Source organism: Taeniopygia guttata, chromosome 3 (assembly GCF_048771995.1).
Source record: "Taeniopygia guttata chromosome 3, bTaeGut7.mat, whole genome shotgun sequence".
Taxonomy (NCBI): domain Eukaryota; kingdom Metazoa; phylum Chordata; class Aves; order Passeriformes; family Estrildidae; genus Taeniopygia; species Taeniopygia guttata.
In genome coordinates, this window is record NC_133027.1 from 80,071,322 (window position 1) to 80,087,657 (window position 16,336).

General features: G+C 37.1%; 1 long non-coding RNA gene across 3 annotated transcripts in view; it reads left to right on the forward strand.

Annotated features, from left to right (window-relative positions):
• Positions 1-16,336, forward strand: part of LOC140683751 (uncharacterized) — a 218,360-nt gene that overhangs the window by 48,320 nt on the left and 153,704 nt on the right. The gene's annotated exons all lie outside the window — the stretch shown is intronic.

Here is a 16,336-nt window from a genome sequence, read left to right on the forward strand (position 1 = left end):
GAAGATTAGCTTCACTTGATTCAGACACTTCCCTTGAAAAATGTTGACTTTTCAGGAAATTGCAAGCATTTTCAATGATCAACAAGCTGGATATGGTGCTCTTTGGTAAGAATTATTGTTTACTAAGACACTCAGGACAGTCTGCACTTGCTTCAGAAGTAGAACTAGTCTAATGGTCTATCTTCAAATCTTAGTTTTTACAGTCCTTTTAAAACTCACAAAATTTATTAAGTTCTTTCTTACCTTGTAATGGGCACTGTGAAATTTTTCTTCATTTTTTAAACACAGTACAATCTGACAAGATTTCCAAGTATTTATTTTGTTGAAGATAAGCTTCAAATTAAGGTTTTTCAGTTGTATACGTTAAGAGTTTCAAATAGGTTTCAAAAGAAAGACTGTTTTCTTCATCCCTTTATGTTCCTGCACTCTTTACTTTCAGAGGTTTCTCAATGCCCTTTCAGTGAATAAGTGTTGACAGTGTCAAAATCTTTACAAAATTGAATCCTGAATGGGCTTAAAGGGTTTTTTTGGTGGTTTTTTTTTTTGTTTTTTTTTTTTTTGGTCAGGTCCTAGATTTGCAGAGCCTATGGCACTGAGGAGACAGAATGACTCCTGATGCACTCTCTAAGGTGAAATAGCTTTGCACCTCAAAATAATACTTTATTAGCTCGATTGAAGTGATGGTGTTCGAGACACATCTAAACTGCTCAGAAGAGCTGACTTGCCTCCAAAGCTTGTTCTGACCCCAAGTGCCTGGAAGAGGTCACTAAGGGCTTTTCCATCTTTGCAAAAGCAGTTTTCTCCTACACAGACATTTCTGTGTGCATCCCAGACTCACAATGTGCAGGAGCTGGTCCACAGCTTCTCACAGCACAGCATTGCCTTCCAAAGGTAAAAAAATCTTAATTGTAAGTTTTAGCTTTCTTGGGTTTCTATTGGTTAGTGTATAGGTGACAATTATTCAATGTGACCTTTTTATCTCAATTGTTCTTATCCTGAAGATTCACTTTAGATTTATTGCAGCCAAAGTATCAGATGCAGCTGAACCCTTATGAAAAGGGTTTGCTCTTTAGAAACATTCTTTTTCAGACCATAAAGTTCCAGAATTTTCCCCCTGCCACAATTTTCTAAATCCGTATGTTTCTTTTTTATGCTTTTTTGTTTTCTTTTTTATGTTTCTGTTTTTGTTTGTAATAGTGTTTTGGTAGAGGATTTTAAAACAGATTTTGATCCTTGACAAGAAAAGCTTTGACTCCTTTGGACCCGCTTCACCAAACAGAACAAATCCTTGTATTTACTGAATAGCTCTGCTTTGTTTTTCTCTGTTGTACGTGCTTTGCATTGCCAGGAAAGCATGTTGCATGTTTATTCAAATAATGTGCTAGTCTCTTTGCAACTAGGCAATAAATGTTATCTAAGACATTGCCATACACCTCCTGTCTTCCCCACTTCTGTCTTACCCTACTATAGCAGCTAAAGCAGGTATTTGATAAGTTTTTTTGGAGGGTCTCAGAAACACCTCCCTTTCTGTTTCTATCCCTGATTACCATTAATTGGAATGAAATTCTGGCCCCACTGGCTACATCTGGGCTACTAAGTGACATTAGGCCAGGGACCATTCAGTTGCATCCAAACTCTAAAGCATTTGTCCTTCTGCCTCCACTGGGCACCATGTGGCTGGAGGGCAAACTTGTTATTTTGTTTGTGTTTCTTTTCCATTTAAAGGATTTGAAATAGTGTGAGGATTCTGCAGCAGCCTTTGAGAATGGTGTTTTTATAGCAGGAATCTGAAATTATGCTGCATGCTTCTGGGTGTTGCATGAAGGCAACCAGAGAGTGTGAAGGTACAAAGCCAAAAAGAACAGTGTTGGAATAGTGCTTGGCTAGGATTTCATCCTGGTTAATGCAAGCAGTATTCTAAGGGAAACTGCAGCTGGACAAGAGTCTTGGAGATATTTTCAAAATGTGTCTACCAGTTTAGCAGAAGCAGAAAAGACAGTCATTATGCATTGAGCACAGTCTGGCAAATATACTGAAATGCGCTGATTTCAGTTCCCAGTCAAAGATCAAAGGGATGCCAAACAGCAATGAGTAAGAAATTGGAAGATATTTTCTGGATGTATTTCTAGGTTGGTTTTTTTTGTTTGTTTGTTTGTTTGTGTTTGTTTTTGTGTTTAGTTTTTGTTTTGTTTTCCTTTTTTGTTGTTTTTTTTTCCTGTAGCCTAATTAGAATACTCTGCACTCAAAAATTTCCAGGGACTTACAGAAAAGTTTGTCTATTAGATAATCAACTTTAATAGGTACAGTTGACCTTTATTCATTTATTCTTTCTGCCTTAGACAGGATATAGCCCTTCTTAATATGCTGGTATCTTTAATCTTTAATCTTCACCTGCAGACTACCTACAGCCTGAGCTTTGAGGCCATAATTCTCATATTCACAGGTGTTGGTTACATTTGATTTTAGTAGGAGACATAAATCTTGATCAGAGCTAGGGGGAAATCTAAAATATTTGGACTGCCACTCTACAACAAGTCCAAATTTAATTTTTATTTTTTTGTCTTCATGAAGCTGAAAGCTATATATCCCTGTATTTTTACAGCCTCCTGAAAGTAAGTTCTAACATTCCTCACATCTGTTCAGCTCAGTTAATTTCAGTGGAGTTGCAGGGCTCTTTTACAGTTAGTTTTTCTTGCTTTCCTCTCTTTGGCTGTTTAGTACTACAAAACAATCCGAGCCATAACCCTCAGCTATAGGCTGGTCTGAAACAAAAAAAAATGGAGAACTGAATAAAAGAGAATGTCAGCCTGGAATGACACTAATTACATTCCTTTCACTAGACTTTACTTGCAGTTCTTTTAAACAATAACCAAAGTTTCTGCATTCAACATACTGAGCCTAATCCCTGTCTCTTAGACTACAGTAATGAAAATCAAGAGGAATTCTATTGATTCCAGTGCAGTTAAATCAATGTAAGAGAAATTTAAATTAGGTCCATTGTAGGCAAGATATACAGCTGCAACCACTCAAGCATTTTATGTAGTACAGAATGAATAAATGCAGAAGATTCCCTATCCCAACCTGTCAAGGCAACTGCTTAGAAATTAGTATTCAAGAAGTTCCTCATGGCATGAAATCATTACGAAACTATATTGGGTGAGGAAAAGATTATATGTATTGTTAACTCAGAGTACATTATACCCCATGTGGAAAGCCAAGAATATTTGTTATATTAGTCCAGAAAAATGTGGTTTAAAATGAGCAATGAAATGCATACGAAGAAATATATTTGAGATGAAACAGTGACTCTGCGTTTTCTGTTTTTAGCTTGTAACTACTCACTCTTTCAGGTCAGTGAATTCTCATCATCCCTAGTTAGCAGGTGGAAATTAGATTAACATCTGGAAGGAAGAAAATCTGGAAGGTGTTTCCTTCTGTCTGTTACTGTTAATGAGGTTCCTGGACTCAGCCACAGTGCTAGGTACTGCATGTATAAGGTATAAGAGGGTATCAATAGGGTTTTTTAATTGTCATCTGATCTCAAGGCTGTAGTATGCTCTCTGCAGGAATAGATATTTTACATGCCACAAAATGGCCTTCTAAAACATCTTCCATGTGTTTTTAAATAGAGGGTCAGTTTGTACAAGAACTGCATTTTTTTTTTTTTTTCATGATAAAGAACCAGGGAAAAGGAAAGGAACTGGAAGTAAAAAATGTTCTATTGAATACAGAATGATGAGAAATTCCATCTAATTTGACAAAAGAAATGTAGTTTTTTTAAAGATTGGAGTGTGTTTGAAATTTTTCTTTTTGAACAACTCTTTCGCAGCAGTAAAATTCTAGTCCCATTTCCACAAAAAAAATCTAAAGCCTGATGGAGAGATTTTGTGCCAATAAAGACCCAATGTTTCCAAATATACCAGATGTTATATCAAGAAACACTGTACTTTCCTACTAAAATGATCTCTGAAAAACCCAAATAAACAAACAGCATGCTCCCCTTCTTTTTATTTCCTCAATATGCAGTAAATGTTTTTCTTAATAAAATGAGTTTTAATTTTGAAATTTAACTCAGGTATTTAAATATTCAGAAACATTTTAAATGGATGAAATTATAAATTAAAAAACCATATTGAAATGAAAGATTAACTTTTTATCACATAAATGATATGTATTTTCTTGCCAACTCACCTGCAGTTATAAAAGCCTTGATTTTTGCCTCACAGTTAATTTTATTCTTAATTTCCCAATAAACAGAAAAATCTACAACTTCCCCAAGAATTTTTTTTAACATACTTTACTATGTCTCTCTGTAGCTCTTCTGTGTTCAGAGGGTAGGAATTAAAGCTGTTTGCTACAGGCTGTTTTAAAATCCCTGTGTGATGTGTAGTCTGTCAGTGAACTCTGCAGCATTCAGTCACTGACACATGCAGAAGAGCTTTTTTTTTTGAGATGCTTTTATCTCTGCTATGTCCACGTTTTCCATTAATTCACCCTGATTGCCCCATTCAATTTAATACTAAAGCTACCTTTGATTTCAAAAGGATCAGGTTCTGGGTGATGATTAACAGGATCTGATTAGCCTGGTGCTGTGCAGCAATAAGGTGCTCAATGGTCAGGTTGCAAATAAACTGCTTTTCAGTAGGATGACATTGTACAATGTCGCTTCCATGTCATCAAACAAAACTCATCAAGAAGGGTGTGAATATGTCAGCTTTTCCTGTTTATTACCACTGCACTATTTTGGTGTCAGTAGTGTTCTGCCTACCAGCTGAATAAATGCTGAAAAATGAGATCCAATGAAATTGTGGAGTTAAGTGCAGGTTTTCAGCCATACCAGTTTTATTAATACCGATGGGGGCTGCATAGTTGAATGCCCATCATACCAGGCTATAATGTAAGCCTTGGAGGACTACTTCTGTGTTCCATTTGCTACCAGAATTAGAAGAGGAATGCCAGGATTCTTTTGGATCAGGCTGTAGCAATTTGAGCAATAATGGAAACAACAGAGACCCGACACATCAACAGGAGGCTGAGAATGAGGGACCAGAGGTTTTACACCTAACTCAGAGATGGGTCGTTCTAAGATCTTAGACAACACTTGCAAGTCTCCCTACAGCCCAGATTTTATATCTAGAGACATGCTTCTATTTGCAATACATTTTGAGATATGTGAAGCTACATGGTGTAAGGTCTATGGATAGCATGAGATGTCTCAATGCCATTAATTACCAAAATATAATGTGAAAATTGTTGGTAGACCACATTCAGAAACAGAGGCATGAAGAAAGTAATGGGAAAACAGACAGAAATTAAGAAAATAGTTGGGGATTAAAAATTCCATGTGTTTTGGGGGAGCAGCATAAGTCTTGCAGACTCACATTTTCCAGATTTCAACTATCTTCAAAGAGAAACTGTGCATCTTGGAAGCACATTTTTTTGATTCAAAGTATTCATATTCACTAGGTTTTTAGTAAAACATATCTTTGTGTGTCTAGTAAGTGCAATTTCTCTTTGTTCTAAGTAAGCTTATATTTCAAGACATCCTTAGATCTTAAAGAAATGAGTGATATTAACTCCAATTGTAAGTACTAAGGATATAATTACTTTTATTTTTTATAAATGTTCTTCCAGCATCACCAATGCTACTTATAACAGTGCCTAATGTCACCATCATAGCAGAAAAATACCTGTTATTTATTCCTAGCTTCAAAAAATTTCCTTAATATGGCAAATACTTTCCTCTGTGAATAAGTATATTTTTTGCTTTGTAGTATTGTTTTGCAAATGGGTATAATTTGTGGAAATATTATTAAAATATTAGAAGGTAAGTTTTTGAATCTTTATCAAAACTTGACACCTTAATTCAAGCCTTTGTCTATTTCAGTAAAATAAAAGCGTTTATAATAAACTTTAAGGGTTTAAGATGACATGATTAATGCCATTTAGAAAAAGTCAGTCAATAGTTTTGCTTTTGGAAATGAGACTTGTGAATCCTTACTTTTGCCCTGGTCTGAAGATTAATAAAATTAAATTGATAAAAGCCAGAAAAAGAAATAAACTACCCACTATGTCTGTAGGTTAAAAAGACTCTTTGTAGAGTCACTGAATTCAGAAAGAAAACTTTGTGGTTCACAAATTGTGTCAAAAAATTACTTAAAATTGCTTTTATGTGGTAGTGGTATCATGACCTATCATAGAAACCCTCTAAGAAATTTCTGTTTTTTCACTGAGCTCCAAACTCAAGGAAGCATGTAATTATTAATATAATTTTCTTGCTGTTGGCCACATTATTACTGTATTACCCTCCAAATAAAAGGAAATTGTTGCACAGCTTCTGGCCAATTGCTTAACTTAGCAGAAGAGTGTACCCACCTAGGACCAGCCTCCCAGCTTGTACCTAATGAGGCACATAAACAAGGAAATGGGCTTGCTGGCTTAACAAAATTTACTCTGAATCTGGTATTCAAATTTGCAGACAGGGTACAGGTAGGTTTTCTTGTTCTTCTTCAAGATCAAAGCCTGAGAAATGAGCTCAGAGAACTTAAAAAGGGAAAGGAACAAAAAAAATATCAGATACAGATGCTTTAATGGAGCAGACACTAAAATCTTCTGCTTGTGAACAGTCTAAAAGTAGTTGTGTAAGAAAGGAAATGCTCCTCTATCTCTGCACATGACTGCTTTGGCAGTGGCAAAGGTATCTCTTTCCATTGCATGAAATAGCCTTATAATTGTAACCTAATATACAATATGTCTGGACCATCTGCAAATGATTCTAGTATTAATTGAAGGTATTCATATCAAGTAATTCTCATTCAAGTCTTTTTTTTCAGGCAGACTGTGGAGCAAAAGGATTATGCAGAACAGATTTTCAGATGAAATCTTAGTGTGATCCTTCCATTTTAGGCATGGTGAGGACCTGTCTATTGCTAATCTTGAGACAAGAGGAGCAGCAAAAGAGAAATTATTAGGCTACTCAATGTTATGTATGTCTAGGTCCTATAAGACAATTAAGTAATGCCTAACGCTCATTAGCTCTGAGTTTTATTTTGGGGAAATATTCCAAAACATTACTTAATAATTCTTGTTCGACCCCATATCTCACCTAAAAAACAATAAATAAAGGAATCTGAAGAACTTTAAATAGTTGTCATGACCAAGAACAATTATTGTGTTGTTTCTATTCTTAGTATTTGTATTATTTTTGTGACTAAGAATATTTGAAATTTGCAGTTATATTGGTTTATGATTTAGATTAGCCCTTGTCTAGTCAAAAATATCACTTCATTGGTTCTAAAACCGAAACTTGTATCAATATTGTATAACCACCTTGCAGCACTTTAACCAGTGTAGTCTTAGAACTACTTTGAAATTTGTCTTCTGAAAGAGGTTTTTCTGCTTTTCTGTTTAATTTATTTAATATCTCTTTAGAGTATTTTCTCCTACGGTCATAAAAATCAGGGCAATATTGTATCATCATAAACTCTTACCTTGCAATCATTTGCTGATCAATAAATTAAACTCTCGATTAGTTTAACAAATTGTAAAACAGTTTAAGTGTTTCTAAGTATATATAGCCTGGACTTCTATTATTAGTCTGAAATTTAGCAGATCAGGCAGATTCTAACCTTGTGGTTTTCTACAAAACGTGGATGCATCAAATTGCTGAATGAAGAAGATATTCACAGCAATAGCATGTGAATCTGCAAAAATAGTGTGCAGGATGAAATTTTTATTCATCTATATCTCATGCCCAAAGGTTACAGTGGCATTTCAGGTCCATACCATCCTTTAAACTATGACAAAATTTGGTCATTGCATATTAAATATTTCAGTCAAACCATCTTGTTTTGCAGAACTTTACCAAAAATAATTATCTCAACCTTTCTCTTGGTTCGGTGAAAAAAATGCTGTTGTTTTCTCATTCCCTTGTCAAAGGGATTTCTTTATGTAATTGATTTAGATGCCATTCCTTTTTATCCATCCAGTTAATTTTTAAACTTATTCATCTGATAGACATGGCTGTAGGGGACTGGATGCTTCCAGCTGAATTACCCTCTTCAGGGAAGAAATGATGGATGAATTCTATGTCTACTCTGTCTGTAGTAGTTGATCTTCCTGCAAAGTCATTTTGTCTCACATTCTGTTTTCACTGCAAAATTTATTCCCTTCAAGTGTGAATAACCAATCCTAGTTTTATGAAACACAACTTTTCTCTTTCCCCTGTCTTGATCTCCTTGAAAACATACTTATCAATATGTGGTTTAAGATCATGTATCATTATAATTATGAAGGTATTCAGTGGGAATTTATAACTTTCTAATTAGATGTCTGGAAGAACCACATAAAAATAAAATACTTTTATTTTTATGTTTATTTTCTCATTTGAGAAAAATCCTTAAAATTATTACTAAGTGCTTGAATTCAACAAGAAAATTTCATCTAACCATCTACATAATAAACCAATTAACTAGTAAAGGACTGTGCAAAAATGAACTGCAAAACTGAGGGACGTTTTCTAAGAAGACTGTTTTGCATTTTTGCTAGTGAGGGTTTTGTAATTATTCAATCTGCAATTACAATTTGCATTAATATAAGAAACTTACCACCTTGGTCAACCCCGCATTACCCAACTGGCCTCATCAAGGGGTAATGAAATAAGTCTTTCTATGTGTTGATAGAAAGACTTTAGTATTTGCATAATTATATTTAAAAAAAGTTTGATTCTTTAGCCTGGTTTCAGCTGTAGATAAAGATGTTGAAGGAATAACATTTACAATGCCCTTTTCTAGTTTTACATTATGCGTAAAGGTCAATGGAAACTGTCCCATTGTCACTGCCATTAGCAGTATTATAATTTTTGTCATAATTCAGTAGTTCTAGACAAATAGTTGAGTTAAAATCCCATTATAACCAGCAGTGTGCAGGCTTACTCTGACAAGAAATCTTTGCTTCCAGCACTTAAACAATACTGTGTTGTGATATCATGGCTTAGAGGGTGCTGGAAAAACAAGACAGAAACCATTTGAAAATATGTTCTCCTAGAAAGATCAACTTCCCTCGTAATTTGGGCCCCTGCCAAGATTCTCAAGTCAGCACTTACTTTCCAGAGAGCTTTTCAGGACATTGAAGTTAAGCACACCCAAACACTTCTTAATTAGAGAGTGGGTGAAGCAAAGGAAAGGGAGGGATTCATGCAGTGAGCCAGTTCTTGCAAGAACAGGTATTTGCACAATTAATATTTATAATTTTACACATATTATCTACATATTCATGTATGTAAATAAACAATATATTGTAGATTTTTCATCAGAATTTGCTTGTAGTCTATTTATTTTCTGTGGAAGAGTGCCATTACAGTTCTACAAGCTTTAATTACAACACACACAAATATTGACAGGCAGACATTTATCAAGTGTATAGAATACACTTCAGGGTATCCTGAGGGAATTGTTTACTTAGACATAGAGATCAAATGAAGACTTTCTGGTCTAATTTCGTCCTTTTCTGTGATCTACTCTTGCAGTTATCTGAATTTTGTGATTTTCATAGAATTTTCTGGATTTATCCTAGTGCAAATATTTTTTATTTATATTTTTAGTTAGAACAGAATAGAATAGCCTTAATTAATTGAGGTACTTATATATGCTTGTTTCCTTGCTGGGTTTCTTTGATGGCAATGTCAGAGAATGGCAAGACACAGTGGGAATAGTCCAGAAATGACAGAAGTAGCAGAAGCAGCAGAAAAATAAGTATGTAAACTCTGATGGAAATGATGAAGAGGGAAGGTTATTGATCGGCTGGAAAATTATGTTCTTCCTCAGTTATAGTTTAAACATTATTTCCAGAAGTGGCTGAAAGATAGAGAGAGTAAGTGATAACCAATGGACAGTCACAACATCTTCTGAGGAGATTGGTGGAACAAGAGAATGAGATTTTGTTCTTGACTGTTCTGGACTGAAAGCCAATAAGGCTTCAGGCACTTGTCTGGCAGCTTAGCCCTGCCAGTGCCCTTTAACAGCTTAAAAGTTCTGTAAAGGACAACCTTTACTGTGTATTTTAACTGAATTTGTGCCAATTTTCCTGCAGAGTTATTTTTGCCTATTCCTATTATATTAATAATGCATAGTTCCATGACAGCAAACATTATACTGCGAATAAGAGGGATTACCTCGCCTTTCAAATTACAGTGTTTATAGTAACTATAATAAAAAGCTGTCAGCCAAGGGACTAGTGCTTCAAAGTTGGACCAATAGAGAAAATTAGGCAGTGCAGTAAAAGGGAAAAAAAGGATTTTAAAATAAATAAAGTAATTTTAATGGTGTTTTTCAATAAAAATTACAGATGGTCAAACTAGCCAGGGAAGATTGTAGAAAAATGAAAGAGTAGGAGCTGTATCAATCTGAAGTTCTCTGAGCTCAAAGCATGTGTGCATTCTTCAGTGCTCTCCTTATGTGTTAAAGTAAGATGAACTCAGCATGGCTGCCTTACTCCTGGAAGCAGAAGTGTGAACCACAGTGCCCAGAAATGACTGTCAACAAAGGCTTCAGAGTTTACCTCACTGTTGAAAGCTCTTAGGGTCCTTGTTGATAGTGAATATCCTAAACTTGTACAGTCTCCAAGCATCTCATTTTGGGGAGTCATACATGCTCCTTAAACACCTCTGTCCAATGGGTCAGAGCGGATCTGGCCTCTCCACTAGCCAGTCCCCATGTATATTTGGTACAGAAATTCAGAGAGAGTTGGCTGATAGGACCATGTGTCTCAAAGAAATATTAACCTGGAATTTCCCACCTGCGCAGCATAATGGCTGTCTGAAACACAGCCTTGCAGGAGACCAGTATCAGTGAGCCTGCTGAAGGCTTGCTAGTAGTCTGAACCTGCCTGTGGCATTGTTTAAAGTTGTTCCTTTTAGTTAATTTTGGCTTATAGTTTCAGAAATGCGTTCATGCATATGCAGCATAGGAGCTGCTCCTGAGAGCAACAGACCCCAGATCTGAAATGGATACACAGCTCTCTTTCTGTGTGCCCCATTCACTACAGTTTGCTTTGTTTGTCACTGTACTTTCTTTCAGTTCCTTAGCACCAAGTGCCTGGGATTTCCCACTCTAGCAGGAATAAATAATGTCTCCAGTTTGCTACGTGTCTATGAGAAATTCAGGATGAAGTTTCCCTTTTCACTATAGACTGTGGCTCGTGGCTGTGCAGCAATACTAAGGGCTTGAGGAGAGGCACATCAACAGGCACAGGATAAAGTAATATTTGCTATGTGCTGTCAGTCATGTACTATCTATGAGCTAGTACCTCTCAGGAAAGAGGGATACTGTTGTTTCTTGTATTCTTATGTAAGTATTGGTGCAATTAAAATATTTATGCAGACAGCATAATGTAAAGTCCACCATAGAGACCACTGGAGTAAATATCTCTTAAATATGATCCACTGAGTTTATTCTTCTCTTTCACGAGAACAAGAAAGTGCCAAAAAGATGTTTATGTCAGAAAAAATTTTGTAATAAAGCTGACAGGGAGGCTGATGATTCTCTTTCCAAAAAAAAATATGTTCCATTGATAATGGTCTTATGTGATTTATGAAAAGATTAATCATATTGCTGTGAAAAACACACCCGAATTTGGGAATGTTAGGTCATGTGATTAGAGGAAAATCATGGAAAATTCAAAGACTCCATGAGAACACCTCTGATAGAAAAAGCTAGTAGCCTAATCAATGGAAATGGGACACCTCCAAATGAAGCATTGGCATGAGTTCTGTATGCAGTGTTTCCTTTTGGGACAAGAAGAAAGTGAAATAGGAACTTTGAAACTGGATTTCAAAAGGTAGCATATTCATCCTCTAGAATACAGCATTACATATCAACCACTGAAAAGAAAAAATAGAAATAATTGTTCTACTTTCTAGGTTAGTAAGACATTGGCTCTGTGGGATCCTGGGAAATTGCAGGTGCACTTTTATCAGATTTCCAGTTTTTGGTTTTGTATACATGCTTTGAGGAGTGATGTTGCCTTCTTGATTGATGCTGGAGTAAGCTGGTATAAACAAATTTTCTCAGAGTTCTTCTTTCCACATAATGTTTATAGCACCGATCCAAAAGATTTTCTGAATATTCTGTAGGTCCACAGTGCTTACCATATCTCCCTGCATAAGAGGTTTTGAAGTTCACATGTTTCCAAGAGCTCACATCTGTCACATTGCACACTGAGCCTTTTTTTCTCATCTCCTGCATGACCAAAGTAAAGAATTTTAATTTCTTCCTTCACATTTGGGTCTGACAACCAAATATCAGCATCACAAGTGTGATATCTGCAACCACCAGATAGCAAAATCTTCGAACATTTAATTTTACTTCCTGACCATTTGGCAACATTAAGAACTCTCCTGAGTAAAGAAATTATTGTACACTAAAAGGAACGCATAAAATAAGGGAAAATGTGTAAATAATTTCTTAATTAAATCCAAACAAACATTTTCCTTCTGCATGTCATGAGGACAGCACTTTCCAGTGTAGATGTTTATTTTCCTGGGGACTTAATGCATAGACTCCAATGTATGAAACAAGCAGATGTTTCCTGCTTTGAAAAACTAAAATAAAATTAAAGTGATTACAGAACTTAACATGACCAGCAGACACTGCAAAAATTATTAATGAGACATGTGTTATTGGTGTGTAGAGGAGGGAAAGATTTTATATTTTTGATCTTATGCTGGTTATTGCTGTGTAAATAGAAAGGGTGAATGAAAAATTACCCGCCTCCATATCCCAACATTATTTTGTACTCGGTTCCTTTGAAAAAACTGTATATGATACTGTTCCCATGATCCTTCCATTTATTGAAATGGTATCTTTCCATAATGTCTTTCAATGTCACAGATTTTGTGAGCATCTAACAAACATATGAATTAAAGATAATTAGACAAATCTGTGACTTTTGGAATGCCACAGACATTATGTCCTTAGTGGGGAGCAGTTCTGAATAGAGGAGAAAAAATAAACATATCTCAGTGTGTTTATGCTGAATATGTGATGATATACTTGTAAAGAAGATTTCCATTCTCAAAATTGATTTACTTAACAGGGACCTGTAGGTTGACCTGAAAGGCTTGATTCTGTGTTTTCTGCTTTGCTATTTCTTTGTTTTCACTGCAGTTCCAGAAGAGTTGTTTGATTCTGGTGACCAGACTGCAATATTTTGTTCAGTCAGAGCGAGCAAACTGCTTTTTAGTAAAAATTCAGATTGATCCTCTATGTGTTCATAAGGGCTGTAGATCTTTGGGGTGTGGTGAAGGGTACTGGGTACTGGAGGGCACTGAAATCGCTCTTCTGAGCCAACATTCTGGGCTTTTTTTATCTCTGAGAATATTAGTGCCCAGAAATGCTGAAATGCTGCATAACAAGAAGAAGAAAGCATCCTCAAATAGATGTATTTCACAGAGATACTCAAACTCACATGTCTTATGACCCTTATTCCAGTGGAAATCATAGTCAAGAGGAAAATTTACAGTCTGGGGCAAACAGAGCTTGCTGCACAACAGGGGTTGTTTTATTACCAGTTTTATAGGAACTCTGTAAATTACTGTGGCATGATGAATGTCCAGGTCCTGAAACTTTATCTACATGATTTTCAGTAATACTTTTTTCCCCCACTGTGTTCTGTTATCTTACTGGATAACAGGATTAAGAGTGCCCAATACTGTCCCACCAATTCCTGAAATTCTGCTCAAGGGGTGAGGCAGGTGTTGAAGAAAGATGACTGATCACAGTATCTGCAAGTAACATAGTTAATGGTTTAGCAAGGGATCTTCTGAGTCTGGCATTGCAGCAGCTCCCCATAGCTGAAAGTGCAACAATTCTAAAAAGTAGTGGCATTCCTCTCTAACAGACCTAAAATGTCCTCTAGCAGACCAAGTGAGGCAGGGGCAGCTGTCACTATTTCTTTTTCCATTCTGCCCCCTCTGGATGCCTGCTTGGGAGGGCATGTTCCTGCTGAGATGCCTGATTCTTGGTTATGTTGACATAGAGGCCTGTAAACAAGAATTACAAATAGTAGTTAAAATCGACTTAATCTGCAACCTTTCTATCAGGTCAGAGTGGTACTGTCTTTGTAAATAAATCAGCATCACAGTCTGACATTTGTCCTCATGTAAGTGACTGCCTGCATTGGCTGCCATCAGCTCTTTTCAAGCATTGTGGAAAGAAATAGGTACTTTTAGGATAAGATTAATCTGACTTATTTTGGACATCCTTTTCAAGATGAAGCAGAATCCAAAAGTGCTTGTTTCACTCCAGTGATTATAAGAGGAGGTGAGGTCACTACTTTATAAATCAGTTTCTCTGTCTCAGCAGATGTGTTCCACCCAGTAGTAGGTTTATGCTGACTGACAACATAAAGACCAATGAGATTCTGTTTGGAAAGACTGGATTAGAAGTTTTCTTTATGACTTGTTAGGATTGATAAAAATAATTAGAAGAAATATTTGGATTCCCATTTCTCTCTTGTTCAGACCTCCACCATTTATTTTCATGAAGAAACCTGTTATTTTGCCTCCCCAATATCCTTGTACTCAGTGGAGAGTAGTACTGGATGCTAGTAACAAAAGCAGAAGAGGAAATGAATGCATTACAAACATGGAGTGGCACAACATGGAGTTGCAATAAATAAATACAGGGGAGCATTTCTCACTTATGCCAGCATCTTTTGAGACACTCCCCATATTTTCTCTGCCCAGAACAGGCCCCCAGAGGACTTTGTTTTCATGGACTCATTGCTGGCATTAGACTGGTTTGCTGGACTTTCCTCTGCATTTCTCCGTGTGACTCTTCTGAAAGAACTGTAAAGATCCCTTTTGTCTTTGCAGTCCGTGAATAGTCCTTTGACCAGGGATGAAAACAGGGGATTCAAAGTTATCAGTCCTGTCATTGCTCAAATGACCATATACAACATCAATTTTGACCCCAGAGATGAGCAGATCAAGAGCTAAGTAGTTTTAATCATAATATCATAGAATCATAGAACCAGAGAAGGGTTCTATGTTAAGAGGTTGGAGTAGACTTTCTCTGTCACGGGCAGAGATACCTCACACTAGACCAAGTTGCTCAAGGCCTTACCCAACCTGGCCTCGAACACTGCCAGCTTGGGGCATCCACAGCCTGCCTGGGCAATCTGTTCCAGCGTCTCACCACCCTCGCAGTGAAAAATTTCTTCCTAATATCTAACCTAAATTTCCCCTCTTTCAGTTTATGCCTGTCACTGCTTGTCCTATCACCACAATTGCAGAAGAAGAGTCCCCATCCAGCTTCCCTGTAGGCCCCCTTCAGATACTGGAAAGATGCTGTGAGGTCTCTGTGCAACTTCTCTTCTCTAGGATGAACAGCCCCAACTCTCTCAGCCCATCTTCACAGGGGAGGTGCTCCAGTTCTCTTATCAACTTTGTGTCCCTCCTCAGGAGTTGCTGCAACAGTCCCATGTCCTTCCTATGTTGGGGGCCCCAGAGCTGGATGCAGCACTCCAGGGTAGGGTCTCACAAGAACAGAGTAGAGGGGCAGGATTATCTGCCTTGACCTGCTGGCCATGCTGCTTTGGATGCAGCCCAGTGTTACATTGGCTTTCCGGGCTGTGAGCACACACTGCTGGCTCATACTGAGTTTTTCAGCAACCATCACTGCCAAGTCTCTCTCCACAGGGCTGCTCTCAATCACTTCTCCGCCCGGTAGCTGTGTCTGGCATTGCCAGGATCCAGGTGCAGGGCCTTGCACTTCACTTTGTTGAAATTTATCAGGTTTGCATTGTCCCATCTATCAAGCCTGTCAAAGTCCCTCTGGATGGTGTCCCTTCCCTCCAATCTGTTGACCTCCCCACAGAGCCTGGTGTCACCAGCAAACTTGCTAAGGCTGCACTCAATCCTACTGTCTGTGTCATCAGAAAAGATATTGAACAGTAATATCTTTATATATATATAAAGATATATATAACAGGAATGGCCCCAGTATTGGCCCCTGAAGGACGCCACTTGTCACTCGTCTCCATGTGGACAATGAGCCATTGACCATAACTCCTTGTGTGCTACTATCCAGCCAGTTCTTTATCCACTGAGCGGTCCATTTGTCAAATTCATGTCTCCCCAGTTTAGAGACAAGGATGTCATGTGGGACAGTGCCAGACACTTTGCATAATGTAGACAATGTTGGTTGCTCTGACCCCATGCAACAACCGAGTCCTCAGTCTTCCTAACAGTAAAAAAATGTTTCCTGATATTTGGATGGAGTCTTCTGTGTTTCTGTTTGTGTTCACTGCCTCTGATCCTGTTTCTGGGAACCACTGG